Raw genomic sequence first — 16,630 nt, 5'->3', positions numbered from 1 at the left:
AAATATACATGTTAAATAATATTCAGCAATCTTGAGAGCAATTGTATAAATCCATTTTGTCTTTCCCTTATAATTTTGTGATGATTTCATTCTGATGTGTTGTGCTTTGTTCTAGATAGTTGGAACTAAGTGGACAGAGTTCACTGTTGAAGGAACTACTATTATGTAGCTCAATTGTTTGGTTGTCACTATTCTGTTGAAAAGATTGATAGTGTACAAGAAGCCATGAAATATTATTGTATCAAATGCAGTATGAAAAACAAAATGGAAAAGAATGGCATCCATAACAATCATCCAAGTATGGCACAAAAATATTAGATGGTCTGATTATGATGTTCAGTCAACAAGACCAAGAAACCTTGAAGCACTTTAGAGCTAATACATGCAGGGGTCACTTAGTGGTAGTGTGGTGTTCCTTCCCATGAGGGAAAGTGAGCCAAGATTTCTGAATTGTGACAGTGAAATGAGAATTGCATGTTGAGAGGCAGGCCAGAGTCAGAATCCAGTGAAGGCAGATAGCTAGATAGTCGCAGTGATGAGATGAGGGGAACTGAGGAAGGTCCAACAATAGGTGTGCAAACAGGCAAATGAGTAGATCTGTAAATCGCAACCATTTATGATTTGCTGCACAGACAAGGAATTCGCAGGAAGGTGAATCTGATATGGGAGTGGGAACTGAAAAGTCATAATAAAGAGGATGATGATCAAGGAAAATAGATGGTCATTCTTCTTGAGCCTAGGGGATCTCTGCACCAGTATTCTCTGTAACAGGGATTTGCAAACATTGTTGACTACAACTCCCATAACCCCTAACCAAAGGCAATTGTAGCTGTGGATACTGGGAGTTGTAGTTAACAACATCTGGATGTTCCTGTTACAGGGAATACTACTCTGGACCCATCCTGGCAGCAGTGACTCCAGGGACAGAGTTTATTAGGACAACATGCACCAGAACGAAACTATCACAGACTTACAGGCTGGGCTCAAGCCCTCCTCTCACCCAGCATCTGAGGTGGTGCAGTGAGCTTCCGCCCTCACCTCAGCTGATTCCCCTTTGTGTACCCAGGCTGTGCAGAGTACACCACACAGTCTTTCCTGCCTCATCAGTCATACCTGCCTCCCAAGTCCTTCTGATTTTGCCTCATCTTCAGCTCTTCTTACCATGCTTAGTGGAAGTGGTGGCAGTGGCAACCATTGCTCCTACTTCTTGTCTTATCTGCTGCCTTTCAAAAGGCAGAGTTTGGAATGCAGCAGTTGCAAGGCCCTATCCACCCCCAGCACAGTACCTCCAGTGGCTTTGCTGGTGTCTATCTTATGGTTTATTTTTAGACTGTGAGCCCTTTGGGGACAGGGATCCATCTTAATTACTTACTTGTTTGTTTGTTTTTTGTTTATTATTTCTCTATGTAAACCACTTTGGAAACTTTTGTTGAAAAGTGGTATATAAATTGTTGTTGTTGTTAAGACACTTTCTGCCATTCCCCACCCTCTGTATTTTGAAAAGACAATGACAGGAGGAGATAAAGGTAAGGGAAATAAGAAGGAATAGGGGAAAGGTGGTCGTGGTGGCACCTGGCATGGGCCTCCATTGCCACCAGCAAGTGAGGTGTGTTAGGCTGCAAAATGATGGCAACGCCAGTTCACATTCACCACTCCACTGCCTGAGACAATCAACTCATCTCAGCTCACTTCATTAGCAGGCTGGCCCTTCAAAATTACAAAGAAGGGATGGCATAGATTTATACAATTGACCTCAAAAACAGTATTATTTAAACATTTAAGTTCAAAAGTTCATCTTTCCCTCAGGAGCTCGCGGTCAAACAGCCAGCCCCTGCCCCCAACCCCCACCAGCAATACACATCGCATCCATCTTTTCTAACTTCTTACATACACATCACTCATAATTAGAGTTGTTAACTTAATTTTGACTAAGATGAAAATTTATCATTAATATGGAAACTCTTACTTTCGTGGAATGCAAATTTAGTGTGGACCCATATAAATTTTGGTAAACTCAGACATTTTAGGGGAGATTCAGCACATCCCTACCTGAGACCTATTAAAAAAACCCATTAAAGCAGATTGTTGTTCAAGCTGTGCTGGGGATCAGCTGCCTCTCACCAGCCCTGGATGTCTTGTTAGGGGTCCAGGCATGTCCATATGAACTACTTTATTTAACTATTTCTTAAATTGATCAGGAGCTCTGCAAAAGGAAGGGTGCCTTGTTTACTCTTCAGTCCCCTTTTTGCAGATGATCATTACTAATCCTTGGAAGCACTAAGTGGATAATCCGGTCAGAAAGGTTGAAACAGATGATCTTCAGATCTCTTTTGTCCTAGTCCATTAGATGAAAAATTAGGGGATCTTGCAAAGAACTTTCTTCAGCTTTTACTTTTAGAATTCTTTAATATTCTAAAGTATTACTTAGCATCATTACGAAGTCCATTGACATTTGGGGATCTCTGCTGACTTCATTTGATATTAGAAAGCATCTTAGAAGAAAATATTGTTCACCTATGAAAGAGAATGAAAGACCACACAAATGCATATGAAATCCCATCATTCTTGTGGTAATAGGTTACATCATGCAATACAATGTTGTCAGTGTCAAAAATAAATGGACGATGTTTACTCATAGTCAATTTTTCATTCATGGGAGCTAACCAGAAGTGACAAATATTTCTAGATTTGGGGATAGAAAGGTTCCATAATTGAATACAGAAGTGGTTCTTGTTAATAGAGCACCATTTTTGTGCCTGAAACTTTACAAGGAATTTGAAGACTGTTCCAAGAGGTTCACAGTTTAAAATCAACACAAGGGAGACAAGAGGGGGAAGTGTACGGAAGTAGAAGTAGAAACAGGGATAAACAAAGTTGGTGCAGAAATTTATTTATTTATCATATTTTTATACTGCCTGATATGTATATCTCTAGGTGGTGTACAAAATTTAAAATATTTAAAAGTCACAAAATAAAATACATGACAATAAAAACAATAGAATACAATTACTAAAAGAAGCTTTTTAAAATTATAAAAATTATAAAAATTAATTCTAATTAAAAGCCTGAGAGAACAGGAGGGTCTTGAGGTTCTTCCTGAAAACAAACAGAGAAGGAGATGCACTTATTTCAGCCGGAAGCTTATTTCAAAGCCCTGGGGCAGCCACAGAAAAAGCCTGGTCCTGGGTCGCCACCAAACAAGCCAGTGGCAACTGTAACCGGACCTCTCCAGAAGATCGTAACAGGCAGCAGGGATTATGAAAAAAAGAGGTGCTCTCTCAAATAGCCTGGACCCAAGACATTAAGGTCTTTATAGGTAATAACCAGCACTTTGTATTTCACCCATAAACATATTGGAAGCCATTGCAGTTCTTTTAGAACCGGTGTTATGTGGTCCCTTCGTGTTGTCCCAGAGACAATCTGGCTGCCGCATTCTGTACCAATTGTAGTTTTTCTATAAAGGCAGCCCCACATAGAGCACATTACAGTAATCACGCCTGGAGGTTACCAGCATATGTACCACTGTTTTAAGGTCATTCACCTTTAGAAATGGACATAGCTGACGTATCAACTGAAGCTGATAAAAAGCACTCCTGGCCTCTGCCTCCACCTGAGAAACCAGGGAGAGCTTTGTGTTTAGGAGCACTCCCAAGCTTTGTACCTGATCTTTCAGGGGGAGTGTAACCCCATCCAGAACAGGCAGATCTAAACCATCTCTTTGGTCCTGTCCCCCTCTCCCCAGTCAGTACCTCCATCTTATTTGGATTCAACTTCAGTTTGTTATCCCTCATCCAGCCCATCACTGTCTCAGGCAGGTATTTAGGAAAGATATGCCATTTCCTGATGAGGTCGGCATGGAAAAGTAAATCTGGGTGACATCAGCATATTGGTAACACCCAGCACCAAACCTCCTGATGATCTCTCCCAGTGGTTCTATGTAGATGTTAAAAAGTATTGGAGACAGTATGGAGCCTTGTGGCATACCTCCAACAGTCTCCAAGCAACACCATCTGGAATCTGCCAGAGACGTAGGAGCGGTACCACTGTAAGACAGTGTTACCCAATCCCACCTTCCACAGGCAGTCCAGAAGGATATCAAAAGCTGTAGAGAGATCCAAAAGGATCAGAGTCACACTCCCTCTGTCGATAGACAGTTGAAGATCAACCAAGGCAGTCCTGACCCCATAGCCCACATGAAAGCCAGTTTGAAATTGGTCTAGATAATCTGTATCATCCAAAACTGCCTGGAGCTGAGAGGACACCACCTGCTCCACCACCTTGCCCAACCATGGAAGATTAGAAACAGTTCTGTAATTAGCTAACTCTGAGGGATCCAGCATAGCTTTCTTCCAGAGTGGTCTAATAATAGTCTCCTTAAGACAAGGAGGCATCCTGCCCTCCTCCAGAGAGGCATTAATAATATTAACCAGACCCTCTCTGATAATATGATTATCCGATGCAATAAGCCAAGTTGGGCAAGGGTCAAGAGAACAGGTTGTAGGGCACACAGTCCGAAGCAGTTTGTCCACTTCCTCAGAAGTCACAAACTGAAAGTGATCCAATCTAATCCTATAAGAGGAGTTGCTGGACACCTCCACAGTAGACTCTGCAGTAACTGTGGAATCCAGCTCGGCCCAAATCTGAGAGATTTTATCCGCAAAAAAGTCATTAAAGACATCACAGTGAGTGACTGATGGTTCCAAGTTTAAATTTAAGGGGGAGGGGGTATATATTAGCCCCTGTACAACTCTAGACAACTCAGCTGGACATGAATTTGTAGAAGCAATGAAGGCAGAAAAGAACTGCTTTTTTGCCGCCTGTACTGCCAGAGCATAGGCCTTCAAATGTGCTCTGTGTTGTGCCCGATCAGACTCATACTGTCTTCCTCCACTTGTGCTCTAATCATCTACCTCACCACTTCAGCTCCCATAACTCATCCAAATACCATGGGGCTGTCTTTAAAGCAAGTTGGAGAGGATGCTTAGGAGCTATTGTGTCTACTGCTCTAGTAAGTTAATTATTCCATCTTTGTACCAGAGCATCAACAGAATCGTTAGCAGAGCCAACCCTAAACCCCTCTAAGGCTTCTTGGAATCCTATTGGATATAATAACCTCCTCAGGTGGACCAATCTAATAGGTCCTTCACCCCTGCAGAGCTGGGTCATGGCTATAAGTTCTAGCTTAACCAGATGCTGATCTGTCCATGACAATGGGGAGATGACAGGAGTCCCCACCCACATAACACCTCCATGATTGAAGCAAAAGACCAAATCGAGTAGGCGACCAGCATCATGTGTCAGACCAGAGACCAATTGGGATAGGCCCACAGTTGTCATGTTGCTATGAACTCTAGAGCCGCTCCTGACAACCTGCTCCCAAAATGAACATTAAAGTCCCCCAACAACAACAACCTGTGAGACTCCAATGCCAACTCAGCAACCAGGTCTGTCAGCTCAGTTAGGGACTCCACTGGGCAGCAGGGTGATTGGTAGACCAGCAGAAATCCCAATCTATCCCTGGCCCCTAGGTTTAGGTACACACATTCAGTTTAGGCCAAATCCCTGGCAGGGATCCTGGTAAGGGTGATGGTATTCTTATAGACCACTGCCACCCCACCTCCCTGACCACATCCTCTCACCTACTCTACCATGGAGTAACCCTCTGGGAGAAGCTGGGATCAAACTGGACTACTGGCTTCTCTCGACCAGGTCTCCATAATACATACCAGGTCAGCTCCTTCATCCATAATCAAGTCATGGACTACCTCAGATTTATTTTGAACCAACCTGGCATTGTAGAGTAATAAGGTGAGGTTCTGTGGGTGGGTGGCATTGCTCTCTAGAATCAAAGAGGTAGTAGGCCTGCTGGAAGTTGAAACAGCAATTAGATTTCTGAATTCCCTTCCCCTATAACGGCCCACTGTCCTACCAATGCCATATCTTCATTGATTCCCCACCACCACTGGTATAGCTGCCCCAGGGTCATTCCCCATCTCCCCATCTCTGTTTATCCCAAAACAGATACCTGTACCAGGCCTAACTAAATACTAGGTAACAATAAAGTGAGCAAGAGCCTTCCTTCCAGCCGTTCAAGTTAATCTCAGCCCCAGCCCCAGCCCCAGCCTCCAAAGGCCAGCCCCCTTTGGCCGCCCACTTTGAGGGCTGCCTGCAGGTGGCCTGCATCAGCAGCTGCACCTCTGGCTGCATCCCACTCTAAAAAAGGCCAAGATATCAGAAGCCCAATGGGTGTGTCTCACACCCACACCAATCAGGCAGTCTGGCCAGATAAAGTATATATATAAACACAATTAGAGTGAGCTCAGCCCCCGATAGCAAACAGGCTGCAAAGAAGACAACAAGAGCACAGAAAAAGCCTTGGCCAGACCCTTCTCCCACCCAGAGGAGAGTGATGCATAGGAGCCAGAGAAGAACTCCTTACCCCACAGCCGTCTTCCAGTCACCTTTCAGAAATTAACCATTTGCTGGACTTTTGGTCCTAAAGATTATGTATATACCTTGAATAGAATGATGAAGGGGCAGATTGCAGGGACATATGGTGGTTTCTTGACTTTATTGCAGTACAGAAGAACCTAGTATTTGTGGGGGTTCTGTTCTTCACTATCTTGGATATGGAAACCATGAATACTGAGTAACTGAAGCAATATAAATCTGGGGGTTAGGTTCCTGGAGATCAGAAAAATGTCTGGAAAATGGGTAAAATGGCCCTAGAAATGGGGTGGTGATGACCTACTTTGATCCATGGGTCCCCAGCAGTCCAGGAATGCCCTCAAAATCAGCCGCAAATTGCATGTTTTTGGCGTATGTTTTTTTAAATGAGCCATATAATGGCTCCTGATCTCTCCCAAACACAAAATGGTAGCCTAAAATTACTTCTGAGGTCATTTATGGCCACTCTGACCTGTGGATATGCAGGTTTAACCCTTCCCCCCATTCTTTTCATATATACCGAGGTTGGGTGTCCATTACCCAACTGTGGATACACAAAACCACAGGTGATGGTCCCACAATTAATGAGATTCTCCTGTATAAGAGAATGATTAGTGAGTGGTGCCATTTCATTTGGGAGCAGGAGTGGGACCATATTTACCCACTTGGTGTATACAACCAGTACGCAGTTTGCAGATATGGGCACTCATTATGGCTAATGTGAATTTTCTGGGTGTGAATCGGGGAGGGATTGCTCTTCTTTGCTCTACCTAAATAGATTGCTAATTCATTTCCCTTTAAGTTTTATCAAGCTGATATTTTATTATTTATAATTACTAATATATGTGTGTAATATAACAGAGTTTCCTCTACATTTGCACCCATTGACCCTGATTGGCACCGGCAACTGCCATATCTCCAAGTCCTCGTCTCCTTATTTCAAAATCCATAATATCTTCTACTAAGATTCAGTGCCAGAAAATGGAAGGAGAGATTCACAAGGACAGTGTAACTTATTTCTTTTGGCTTGCTTAGTGCTATAGGTGGTAACCAAGAAAAAGCGGGATGTTATTTGCAGTGGCAGCAGCTTCTCCTGTAAGTTACCTGGTAGCTGTAAACTCCTTCTTTTGCTTTGGATCCTGGTGACTGCCATTGTGCTAAGTGCAGAGGTTTGATTCCATAACTCTAATCCAGAACTTAATAGAATGCCCTCCTCCATTCCTGCAGTATATGTATTCATCTGAATCCAAGACTAGTTTTTTCCTAAGTTATTTCATGTTAGAAATCAGGGGGTCATCTTAAATTGAGTCCTTTTCCTTTGGGGTAGGGTATAACCTGTATTTAACCTCTTGTTTTTAAGGGGCTCATCATAAATTCAGAATCATCTTGTATTTGGGTAAATAGGGTAGTTGGTTCTGTATTGCTTTGATTTTATCTACCTTTCATGGTCTGCCTCATTTATTAATTGTTTCTGCATTTTATCTTCTGAGCTTATAATACATTTCAACAGGATATAAATGTGAGGTTTTCCCAGACAATCCCCAAAAATGTACACTTGTGTTAAAACGAAATGCATCACCTGTTTCCAATACAATCAGTGCAGAATAGAAGATGGATTGTCTGTGGCAGCTTTGGGAATCAAAAGAGCATAGAGGAAGGCAGGAAAGTAGCAGTCAAAGAGAAGCAACAAAAGTAGGGGGACATGAGTTTAACGAAGGGGCATAGAAAAGAGGTCTGGGAGATTAGATGAGATGTTTATTCATTCTTTATGCTTCTACTACCACCTTATGGCTTGGATCTAAAGAATCCCTTCTGTCTGTTAAAGTGATTCCTACTGACTCCACCCCTACCAGCTGCAGGTCTTGTATTGGAAGGTCCCCCGGGAGCACCTTTTGGAGGGGTACAAAGGATAACAGTGGGAAAGGGAGGAAGCAAGAAAGGCCTGCTGTACATGCAGAATACTGCTGGTTATTGAGAGCCGCTATTTTTGTTTCGAGTTATTTATGATAAATCCATGTCAGTTTCATAACAGCTGCCTTTCATATGAGGACAATTGCACTAGGATTCTCATAACAAGATCTATAGTGTGTTAAATCCAGAAAGATACTAGTTTTTAAATTGCAGCATGGATACTTCAGGTCGCACATGTTGGCCAGGTGCAGGAAAGCTGCTCACCATCCTGATCATGGTATAGGATCAGACCTGCTCTCTTTCCTGTATTCAGTGTAATTAAGTATTTGTGCACTTGCCCTTTTGCTCAAGACCACTAGCACTTCCTTAAGTTCCCTGCAGCAATACAGGCTGATCAGAAATGCTGCACAATATATGGGCTAATTCTTTTCCTCAGAAGTAGTCTTATAATCAGGCACTTCCTTTAAGTGAGATGGCACTAAGCCCTCCCATAAGGAGGCTTTGCAGCAGTCAGGAAGGACAAGCTTTGAGTATGACCTAAGGCTTCCAAGTTTCCTGTCCACACCCTCAGGCTGCATCAACTGAAAAGTATCCTAAGAAAAAAGATGGAGAATGGCTTTAATCCTGCTGCTGTGATAATCTTTCCTCTGGCACTTGGTTCTTTGGTTACAGTGTTATCTCTGGCTGAAAAGGTTTTGCATATATTTTCAAATACTACAAAAATGAATAAAGTGTTTTTTACCCAAAGTGATAGTGGTGTTAGTTTACAGAGTGTTAGCAATGATATCTCTATTGTATCACCTTCAACACTGGCTTAAAAAAATAACAACCCTCTAAATTTATTCAGTGCTGTAAAGCCACAGGAAACCCAAGCCATAGGTTCCTTGGCCATCTGTGATCATAATGACAAAACATCACTAAATTCTGCACATGAGATTCTATGAAACCTGTTATATATATATTTAATTCTTTGCTAAATAAAGTACCAATGTATGTGCTCTTAAGTTAATAGAGCAGGTTGTTTCTCTCTAATCTAACAACTAAACCATTTATTGTTGGGGGGAAATATCAAGTAAGATACAGAAATTCTTTCTGACAATCTCATTATCATGGATTACACTTTTACAAAGGGCAATTGTTATTTAAAATCCACATTTTAAATCTGTGGGCATTGAATTGCTCTCTCAATTGCCTAATGTTTTGAGACATCATTTAATAAAGAGGCTGATCTACAACCCTTTTACTCCAGAGCAAGTCTATTAAAGTTAATGGAACTGCTGTAGAGTAATGGGCTGTAAATTGTGGCCAAAATCTTCTTGCAAGTGAAAGGGGGAGTCATTTTGTGAAAAAGTCCAATCATTTTGACTGTAAACACCAGATACATTTTCACAGTGTAGCAGTTAACAAAGAGACAGGTGCTAACTTTGGAGCACCAGAAACCATGTTTTGAACAGAACTCTTTATCTCATTTTAGTCTCTAGTAAAGAATGTTAGAATGATGAATGATTTCCAGTTCCCACACATGCCTCCTTTGCAGCATTAACAAAGTTTTACCCTGTTCCAAACTTCTATGTCATGCGGATTGTACTTCTCACACTGGAAAATCCTATTATTTGAGAATTTGCTGCCAGTAATAAGTTTCTTCTGTATCTCATTTCCCTTTTAACACCATACTACTGTTTTTAATGGTATGACATAAATCAAGCCTGTACAACTTATGACCCACTAAGCCAAATGCAAGTCTTCGCCATGTATTTTAGGCTGGCAGGTACTTGACAATTCCTCTTTTTCTTTTCGTTCCAGGCAGGCAGAAAACTCAGAAGGATTATTGAGTCCCTGGTGGGCTGTATTTGCTTTGGTGAGTCTTAAGTTGTGCAGACAAAATGATGATTATCACTAGGGCTGCAAGATTTAATCAGCAGATTAATCAGCTAAAGTTTAGCTGATTAACCAATGATAAACCTCCAGTGCTCATCAGTGGAGTTGGACACACCTATTTTTGAGACAGTTTGATTCTCTGTTACTACAAGATGGAATGTGGGGTCTGGGGGAGAAAACTTTCCTTCCCTGTAAATTTTGCATTAGATTTTGTATTTTAAGCCAAAATTTGGATTTTTAAAAACCTTTCTAATAAGAGCACAACATACAGAAGACAAATGTGCCATTAAATGAGAAGGGGACTTTGAGTCTGGAGGCATTATGCTGTCATGAAAATTGATAAAGGAAAGTCACTGAGGAAGATGTTTAGTCGAAATGTGTCTGACTGGACAAGATTTTAAAAGGATTTCAACTCACTTGGAAATAAAGCACTGACTTGGTAAGAATCGAACAGGACTTCAGCTCACTTGGAAGTACAATATTACTACATATTGTATGTCTGAGGACTTTTATAATACTTAATCGGTGTGTGTGTGTGTATGAGGGGGGGATCCTTTAAAAATGAGGATTTTTAATGTTTTATAACTTTTAAAAAAATGATCTTGAGTTTTAAACCATCTTATTCCGAATACATAATTTTTATCATGAAAATATCCACTTATATTATTTTTTTAGTTATATTCTATAACCTAGGATTATATGAGTTTTTCCTGATCTTTTGTATTGTTAGAATTCCCTATGTTGCCAGTTTTAACTTAATAATTGTGGTTAGATAAGTCAATTAAAATTTTTGATCAACTAAAAAGCTTTCTCATTTATCAGTGAGCATTTTTTAAAAAATACTATTTTTAATCTAAATACTTACAAATGACAGGTACCATCTTAGAAGAGGTAATCACCTTTGACGTTGAGAGGCTATCTCTTCTAAGAGAATGTTTGCCATCACATGTAAATGGGAGAGATAATGATTTTTGGACTTTTTTAAGGATTCCCCTTCACTTTTTCTGAGCCAAAGATTAGATGCAAAACAACAGAGAGGATCAACACAAAGACTTGAGTTGGAAAAATCTTCTCCTCAGTACTTTCTCTAGAGCCAGAATATCAAGAGATCTCCCCCTTTGGAATAGCCTCCTCTGTAGCTCTGTACAGGTGAGGCAGATGTCCTATGAGCTTTGGCACCAGAAAAACAGAGTAGGTATATCTCTGACTGTCTTGAAAAGAACATTGTTTGCATTTTTGTGTCCAAACGTTAGCTGTGTTTTTGTGTCCATCTAACCAGACCTCCTTTAGCATTTTCTGGAACCCTCAACCCATTTGCAGTTATTATTGTTAATAATTTTTGTTGTTGCTAGAATTGCTCTCATCAATTTAAAAAAGTTGCGTTTTCTGAAAATTCAATAGGCACAGACACAGGAGAGAGGCAATATGATGATGACATCATGTCAATGCCTCGTAAAATGTGTGTGAACAAAGAATGACAATTTCCAAATGAACACTAATCTGGAAGCACACATTCTATGGTACATCAAAAGGACCTGAATAGCACACAGCTGTAAAAAAAATAAAAAATAAAATTTCACATACAGCTGGCCAGGCTTTAATTTAAATCTGGTCTGGACATTTTTCAACTTAGTGGAATAATAAATACTAAGGATGCAAGAAAGGGCATCAGTAAAATGTCAAATGCATCCTGCTAAGTTTGCACGCTAGAAGAATGCTTTCTAGTTACAGCATAGCTAGACCAATTATTGGAAGAGGAATGCATACCCTGCCAAAGAGTATAAATCGAGATACAGATGTCCATATCTTGTGGGAGGAAAACTGCACAAAGTGGGATTTCTATGCGTGAGCTGGAAGTAAAGTCCAGGATCTGGGGCTATGAGCACGCAACCCTGATCCATTTGTCTTAAAGCTATTTTTACTCCTCGCCTGAACTATACAGGCATTGATGTGCCTGTAGAATTATACTGCCAATAATCTGGGAATGGGGGAGTGGAGATTTGAATTCACTTGGTATAAAAATATGTTAAATAAATAAATAAATAATATTTAATGGTGCAGGACTGACCAGAAACTCTGAGAAATACAGCTTAGGGCTTGGTAATGCTAGTTTAAAAAAAAAGTTTACCTTCTTTGTTCGCTGTTCCCATAGTAACACATCAATATTGTATGTCCTGTGTGTGGAAAATATAGTGCATGGAAAGTGTGTGGAAAGCATCGTGCAAGTATAGTGCAATCTATTTGATGCATCCAACTGAGGTATTCCAGATCCATCTTGAGAGTTACAGAAGTTCCATTCTTTATGCAGCAAATATGTTTGTTCTGTATTTACTGGTGTTAAAACCAATGTTTCTTGCATTAAACACTAAATATGTGGCTGAACTCTCTGGGGACTCTGGACCAATAAAACTGGATAACTGCATTCTTTTAGAGAACCAATATTGTAATCTAAAAAGCCAGAGAACTTCAGATTCTAGGGATGTGCACGAACCAGGTTGGAGGCCCTTTTCTGGATTTCTGAACCAGTTCCACGGGGGGATTACCTTTAAGCAGGATGGAGGGTGCTCATGACACCCCCAACACATTTTCCCCACTGGCACTGTGCCAAAAATCATGTGTGCATGCTCAACAGCCACTTCTGGTCTGAAGCTGACCAGGATGGCAAGAGGGTATGCTGCCACCCCGCGCTGGTGATTTTTGGCACAGCGCCGGTGGGGGAAATGTGGTGGGGGTGGGAGGGGCTAAGAGCACCCTCCCTCCTGCTTAAAGGTAACGCCCCTCCCCCACCACTGAACCAGCCATGTGCCGGTTTGTACACATCCCTATCAGATTCTGCTAGGCTACATCTGTTATTTGCCAGATTTTGCCAGGACGCACTAAAGTAAAGTTATGTTTGGAAACATAGCTCTTCTATATTTGTTTGATCAGAAAGAGATGTAATATGTCTCTTAATTACATTTGCCTGATGTAGAGGGAAATGTTGGGGATTATTTATGCAATAACCCTTGCACCTTTTTTGCTTTAGCCAGAGGCATTGTTTGTTCAATTATTTTGATAATAAAATCCAGTCCAGCAGAAAGGCTCTCTGCATGTGCACAGAGGCATTGGGCCTTTAAATTTCTTTTTTTAATAGCACAAAATGAGGGAGGCAACTTGGAGCTTTCTTTCAGCCTTTACAGTTCTGCTGACACAGAGCAGCAACTCCACAATTAAAACTTGCCAAAAGTTGAAAGTCTGGGCCAGTCATAGATGTGGGGTGAATTTGGGGCTGTCCAGAGATGGGCAAAATACTTCTTAAAAGTATTTTAGCTACCGAATACCTGAGCACATGTATTATAAATACAAAATATGTGATAAACAAGCAATAAAAATGCAAGATCGTATTTTAAAATACATCTTAAAATACAAAATACAACGCCTGAAAAAAGGAAACAAAATGTTCGTTACTTATCCAAATTTGTTTCCATTTCTTTGAAGCAATACAAGTTTTTAAAAGATTAAATCACTCAAGTTGTGCCTTCTGGGCTGGGAATCATCCCAGCAAAGGAAAATAACTGCTCTAAAGGACCACTTGATATTAGACTTGTATGAAATATTTAAAAATAGCCATCTAATAATGGGATACCCATCCAACATACTAATCTGCTTGAATTTGTCTTTCAAAAACTTGGAGTATTTCCAGCTTTTTAAACACTCAAGCAGATAAATAATTCCAAAATAACATAATACTTTGTTTCTTTTTGCTATGTGTCTCCATTCTCATCACCCTCCTGAAGACTTTTTTTGGGGGTGGGGGCAAAATATCCACAACGTATGTCAATAGAAATCAAAATACAACAGGATGTATCCAATATTAATCCTGCATAGAGTAGACCCCTTGAAATAATTGAAAGTCATGACAAAAGCTGCAATCCTATAGCTTTGGCATAGTCAAATGAGCCAGAAGTTGTATTTATGGTGGATCAATCGGTCAAATCATATGGAGAGGAGAAAAATTCCTTTTACCCCAATTAATCCATTCCCCACTTTCCTTTCTCTCTATGCCATTCTTGGAGCACTAAGAGCAATGGGGTGGGGTATTTTAGAGGAGTGACTCAGGATTCCCCTAAACCCAAGCTATTATTCAGAAAGAAAGCTTTTTTAAAAAAGCTTCTAGTTTATATACAAAGCAAAAGGATTTGGCAAGTGTAAAGTGATGCACATTGCGACAAAAAACCCGAACTTCAAGTATACGTTGATGGGATATGAGCTGTTGGTGACTGATCAAAAGAGAGATCTTGGGGTCATTGTGGTGGAGAGCTCGTGGAAAGTGTTGACTCAATGTGCAGCAGCTGTGAAAAAGGCCAATTCCATGCTAGAGATCATTAGGAAGGGGGTTGAAAATAAAACTGCTAATATTATAATGCCCTTATACAAAACTATGGTGCAGCCACACCTGGAGTACTGTGTACAATTCTGGTCACCACATCTAAAAAAAGGACATTGTAGAACTGGAAAAGGTGCAGAAGAGGGCAACCAAGATGAACAGGGGCCTAGAGCACCTTCCTTATGAGGCAAGGCTACAACACCTGGGGCTTTTTAGTTTAGAAAAAAGATGACTGCGAGGAGACATGATAGAGGTCTATAAAATCATCCATGGAGTGGAGAAAGTGGATAGAGAGAAATTCTTCTCCCTCTCACATAACACTAGAACCAGGGGTCATCCCATGAAATTGATTGCCAGGAAATCTAGGACAAGCAAATGGAAGTACTTTTTCACACAATGCATAATCAACTTATGGAATTTTCTGCCACAAGATGTGGTGACAGCCAACAACCTGGATGGATTTAAGAGAAGTTTGGATAACTTCATGGAGGAGAGGTCTATCATCGGCTACTAGTCAGAGGGCTATAGGTCACCTCCAGCCTCAAAGGCTACCTCATGCAATAAAAAGCTCCTGAAGCAAGAAAGCAAAGCAATGATTGGCTGGGATGTATTTTGGTTTTGGCAATGTATTTTTAAAATACAAATACCTGAGCAAATGTATTTTAGATACAAAAAACATCTCTGGAAAGTATTTTAGATACGAAATACAAAAGTATTAAAAATATGTATTTTAAATACTTGTATTTTAGATACTGCCCATCTCTGGGGCTTTTACATTGTACTTTTTAAAATTTTGTCTCTGAAATGAACAATGAGGCTGCATTTCCAATTGAACTAAAGGGAGTTGATGCCTCTTTTGCTTTGAAGCCCCCCCACCCCCACCCCCCAGTGGAGAAGCTTCAGTTTTGGTATACTAAAAGTTATAAATAGGACAGGGATTCTCAAACGTGGGTCCTTATATGTTCTTGGACTTCAACTCCCATCATTCCCAGCCCCACTGGCCAAAGGCCATTGATGGGAGTTGAAGTCCAAGAACATATGAGGACCCAGGTTTGAGAATCCCTGAAATAGGGGTTTGACTTTGCCAGATCTTGCCCATGACTTTCCAGATTCATCTCTAGGCTCTTCCCATGCTTTGAGATCTGTCTTTGTCCACTTGTTCTAGCTTCATTTCCTGGCCAGGTTTTTTTAAGATAAAAAGTCAAGCTTAGACGTCCACTATGGTAAATTTATAACCCCTGAACAGTCACTGATTGCTTGCCTTTAGTAAAGACTGATTTCTAGCAAGTGGGAATTCCACTCTTCCCTCCTCCCCACTTTACCAGATCTCCTATGCTGGAGTCCTACCTCACTTGAAATAAACACAGTCTATCAGTAATGCATGGTTTGGTACTGATAGGAAATACTGTTAATGCTGAGAGAGGAAAAACAGTAATTCTCATCCATCATTTTAGCACACTTCACTGTGGACCAAGCAGAGATAAGGGATTCTTGTCACACTACAATTTCCAGCTTCTGAAATCTCTTCCGTTTCATTTTTGAGTGCCATGAATGTTTGTAAAGGAATGTATGACTGAAATCTCTGTGAAGTCACCTCTGTGATGTAGCTGTACAGACTTTATTCTGTTGTCCCACAAATGTGAGAAAATGTTGATTTAAAAGAATACAACAATGTCAATTTTAAAAGTTAATTTCCTCAGGATTTTTTTTTCTGTTGTGTTCAAGAGGAGACCTTTCGCCCTTCAATTATTTCTGAGTCATTTTAACTGTAAATCAGAGTCACTGCAAAATACCCCACTCTGTAATGTGGAGCATTCCTCGTATGTGAAGATGGTTGGTAATAAAACTGCACACCAGCTGTGCTGTGCTTAGTATCTTCACTAATGCACCGTTTTATGTTTCCATGTGATACGTTAAATTAAAAAAAATTGGCTTCAAGGGCATCATGCTTTTCTTGTCGAATGTAATTTCTTAAAGAAGTTGTACTCCTTATTTAGTGTGAAGAATCCTGCAGGGTGAGACAAGCTC

At 40.6% G+C, this 16,630-nt stretch overlaps 1 long non-coding RNA gene across 1 annotated transcript in view; it reads left to right on the top strand.

The window, feature by feature from the left end:
* The window catches only part of LOC128323618 (uncharacterized), a 91,374-nt gene that overhangs the window by 32,542 nt on the left and 42,202 nt on the right, over positions 1–16,630 (top strand). The window contains exon 2 of the long non-coding RNA XR_008306391.1: positions 10,162–10,216. This is a non-coding gene — a long non-coding RNA (uncharacterized LOC128323618). The remainder of the gene's footprint in view (positions 1–10,161; positions 10,217–16,630) is intronic.

This window comes from Hemicordylus capensis, chromosome 4, assembly GCF_027244095.1.
Source record: "Hemicordylus capensis ecotype Gifberg chromosome 4, rHemCap1.1.pri, whole genome shotgun sequence".
NCBI lineage: Eukaryota > Metazoa > Chordata > Lepidosauria > Squamata > Cordylidae > Hemicordylus > Hemicordylus capensis.
Note: the sequence above shows the minus strand (reverse complement) of the source record. Positions and strands in the feature narration are given on the sequence as shown.